A 4,702-nucleotide genomic window follows, 5' to 3' on the forward strand; every position below is an offset into this window, starting at 1 on the left:
GTTATATTATATTTTTATTAAGTTTAATGTTATATTTAATGTAAATAATACAATCATTCATATAAACTATTGCATAAAAATTTATAAAGTTATAAATTTGAAATATGATTTTTGACATAGAAATTTTTTTTTTTAAGGATGATTATATAAATCACATTTTTTCTATGAGAAATTAAGGGATAAATCAACAAATACAAATGCCAGTATATAATTAGCACATTTCTTAGTGGTTGTTATTTTGAGTAGATATAAGCTGCAAATAAGTAATAGAATTTTGTTATAGTTTGCTGACCTAAATGTTCAAAAAAATATAATATAATATAATGCATTGAAATTTAGAACTCAGAGCTATTTTCTTTAAATATAAAGATAGACAGACCATCTTATCAATTTGGGGATGATATATGCAATAATTAAGATGCTGAAAATGATCGATATCATATATCTATATTTAATACACTCATTAAGAAGTTATTTCACAATTATAATTTTGAATAAGAGATGGAGCATGTAGTGCTGTAAAAATTGGATCGTGGGTCAAGTTTGGGTCCAACCCGAAACTGACACAGTGCTGTTCGACCCTACTCGTACCCGACCCGTTTTTTCAAACGGATTGGTTTTTCGGTCCCGAACCCGACCCGCTTTGGGTATGATTTATTAAAATTTGTTTATTTAATATTCTGACGATTTCGACATCATCCTAAAAAAAAATTCAACTGAAATGATGAAAACGGAGAATCGAAGCAAAATTTTTTATTATTATTATTAAAATTCACCATAACAATAGAAATTCAACTAAAATAATATTGAAATTATTAAAAATCATTTTGCTAACAACTACTTTGATTTTCCAACATAAATTTATTTGTCTAATTCAACATGAGTTATTTTTAATGGAAGAAATAGTTAAAAAATATTGTAACTATGATAAAAAATTAATATAATTTAAATTTAATTATAGTTGTATTAAGTATTATACCCGTAAGTTAAGATATTATAAGTTAATAATATAAACTTTCGATATTTTAAGTTTCTAATAAATAAAAGATTTTAAGAATGTCAAATATATGCATATTTATGTAAAATTTACTTTTTTAAAAAATAAAACATATTTTTATATTCCTCAATTTTAGAGATTGCTAATTTAATCTTTTATTGTAAAATCGCTAAAGCTGAAAATCTAAATACATTGAAATTTCTCTTAAATTTATTTTGCTTGAAATTAAATAAAACATGAAATTATTCATGATAAATTTGGTAATGATATGCTGAAAATTCTCTTAAATTTATCTTCCTCAACTTCGAACAAAACTTAAAATTATCTATGACGCATTTGGAAATAATATCATATCCTGAATTTTCTCTTAGACTTATGTTGTTTGAAGTTGAATAAAAGCTAAATTTTGGAATCCCACATGAGTAAATTTGAGTGAGCTAAGGCAAACAAAATAAAAATATAGAACAGATAAACTCCAACCAATGTAGCAGAGCAGAAAGGGAGTGGGGAAAACCAAAAATAGAACAAAACAACCCAATAGCTCATATTTAAGCTGCAAAGCAGAAATAACCTGCTCTCTTTACCTTTTTACATAATAAATGAGCTCCATGTAGGTGTGTAACCCAGTGTAGTCGAGTCGAGTATTGGTACCATCGTGCTCGGCTCGTCAGTCAGAAAGCCGGCTCGAACTCTGGCTGTAGCTCGAGCTGAAAGGCAAGTTCGAACTCGAGCTCGATCAGCTCGCGAAATACTAATATTTATTCAAATGTAAGTGTTTAAAAAATATAAATAAAAATTCATATTTAAAAAAAGAATTTAATATAATTTATAATTATATTGATTATTTTTAAAATGAGAGAATTTATTTAGTAATTATGGAGAACATATTTTATATCATTAATTGAATTTTAAGAGGTCATTCTAAGTTATTTTCTTACGTTTATTTAAATTTTTTATTCTGTCTATATGAAAATATAATTTACTCGTCAATATCTAAGACAAAAAAAAGCACATATTTCAACATTTTATGTGTTTAAATTTAAAATTCATTTATTCAATGAAATATGAATACAAATAAGGAAAGACTAATCCTTTTTTTTATACTCATCTTAAAATGAATATAATAATTCGCGACGGTTTTGAACAAAAAATTTCTTCGGATTCTCGTTTCTGTTAATCTGTTGCTGAATTCCCTTTTTTTTTTTTAAACGCACACATTGCTCAAAGTATTTCTTCTCCTTTCTGCTTGGTAGATCTTTATTCCTATTAGAACACACATATATTAAATAATATATTTCTATTTACTTGCTTATGAGGTGTAGGCTTAGGATTGGCTCTCTTGTTTCTTGAGCCGTACTAGCCCAGGTCTCTCTGTTTCTTTTTATCTCTTATTCTTGCTCCCACCTTGATCCATTGGTTTCTACATGGTATCAGCATAGGGCTACATTCATGTTCGATGGTAGAGCTCCGTCGGTCACCAAAGATACTAATCCGTTCATCCCTTCAACTTTGAAGATTCTTGTCTCCAATCTCAAAAACATTGTCTCGATCCAACTTGCTCCAAAGAATTACTCAATATGGAAATCTCAAATCCTAAAGATCATTCGTGCAAATGGCTCAAAACTTTCTTGATCTAAACTGCTCGCCTCCATCTCCGTCTTTGATGAATCAAGATGGTTCGTCTTCCCCTATCCCTCTTTCTCACAATGGCTTCTCATAGATCAAAATCTTTCTGCCTCGATCTGTTTGAAAATCTCTCCGCCTGTCTTGCCCTACGCTATTTCTCTTGAAACATGGCTGTCAAATGGACGACCCTAGAAACTAGATTCCTATCCACAAACCGATCAAAAGTCATTCAACTCAAGAATGAACTTCATCATATTTCCCTCAACAACTCGACAATGACTCACTATCTTACCGAAATCAAGTATCTGGTTGACCAATTTGCTTCTATCGGTTCGGTTGTAAACACAGAAGACATAATCATTTACATTCTCAATGGCCTTCCTCCCTCATATCAATCTTTCAAAACTGCCATTAGAACAATGCTCACACCCATTAGCCTTGATCAACTCTATCCACTTCTTCTAAGTGAAGAGGTCAATCTTGCAAAGAAGCAGCTTGATCCAGTCCCGCTCCCGGTCCCAACATCACGCTCTTCACTTACTATGGCAGGGGCCGCATAAATCGCGGAAGAACTTCGTCCAACAACAAAGGTTCATCAAGGCCAACTGCAAACACCTCACTTATAAGCCAAATCTCTCTCAAGAAAGGCCACTCGGCTCAATCTTGCTGGCATCGGCAAAATCTTCAATACACCCCTTCTTCAAGACAAGCCAACACAATGCTTATAGCAAACACAGACAACACTGAATCATTGGTTCTTGGACTCAGAGGCCTCCACGCACCTCACCAATTCCCTCGACAACATGTCGATCTCCAAGCCATATCAAGGATAGGACAACATCACGATCGGCGACGGCAACTCGGTCATCATAGCGAACATAGTGGCGGGAATCCTCCCCGTCCTCATCTCGTAAACTGCGTTTATCTCAAATTTTGCATACTCCTTCCATTCATTTCAATTTACTATCTATATCTCAACTAACCAAGGATAACAATATATCTATTATATTTGATCCATCTGGCTTTGCCTTGAATGACATGACGACGCATAAAGTCATTTTTCGAGGCCCATGTAATGGTGGCCTCTACACCATGCCGACGAGATCATCCCCTCATCAACATCAAGCGCTCGCCGTTTCCACCTCTCCGACCAATTATTACGATCGATCAAGTGGACGACATACTCACGAAATTTTTATCTACACCCCGCTTTCATAAACTACGTCACATACTGACAGTCATATAAGACCCATCAGTTTGTCTGGATGTATTAGAATACAAAGATATTCAATAATATATTTCTATTTACTTGTTTATGAGGTGTAGGCTTAGAATTGGCTATTTTGTTTCTTGAGCCGTACTAGCCCAAGTGACCGGTACATTGCAGTGTATGATATGATGGATAATAAACTCTCTATATTTATCTCTCTCTTATTCTTGCTCCTACCTTGATCCATTGGCTTCTACAATTCCTGTTATAATAAATTTCAATTGATGAGAATAAAAATCAATCATCTCACTGTAAAATCCATCTACCTAATAATTTCCCCTCCATCTATCCTCCTTTCTCCGAGCTTATCAGCAGAAGAACCTCTTTCCATGGCTTCCTCCGGAGCCTCCTTCCTGAATCTAGCATATATGTCTCCCTTGTAAAACTTCCTCGTCCTAACCGCCAATACCAACGAAACAATCGCCCCAATCACCGTCGCCGCTGTAATTATCAGAAACGATAACTGAAAACACTTCACGCCAACGCAAGTCACCTCCTTTCCGCCGCCGCCGCCGCTCTGCCTCTCCGCCTACCTGTCATATAAATATCCCGCCACTCTCACTTTCAGTATATAAGACCCAATCGGGCTTGCCACGCCGCCAAAAGCGTGGAGTAATACTTCAACCCAAACAACTCCGAGATTATCGCAAAGTAGAGGCGATGAGGAGATGGCCGGAGCAAGCCACAGGGAGGACAGTGAGAACTAGAGGTCGCGGGAATTTGTTTTTGGTTAAGAGGATTTCTGAAATAAAAAAAAAAATAATATATATATATATATATATATATATATATATATATATATATATATA

This window comes from Dendrobium catenatum, unplaced genomic scaffold, assembly GCF_001605985.2.
Source record: "Dendrobium catenatum unplaced genomic scaffold, ASM160598v2 fragScaff_scaffold_1293, whole genome shotgun sequence".
In the NCBI taxonomy this organism is placed as follows: domain Eukaryota; kingdom Viridiplantae; phylum Streptophyta; class Magnoliopsida; order Asparagales; family Orchidaceae; genus Dendrobium; species Dendrobium catenatum.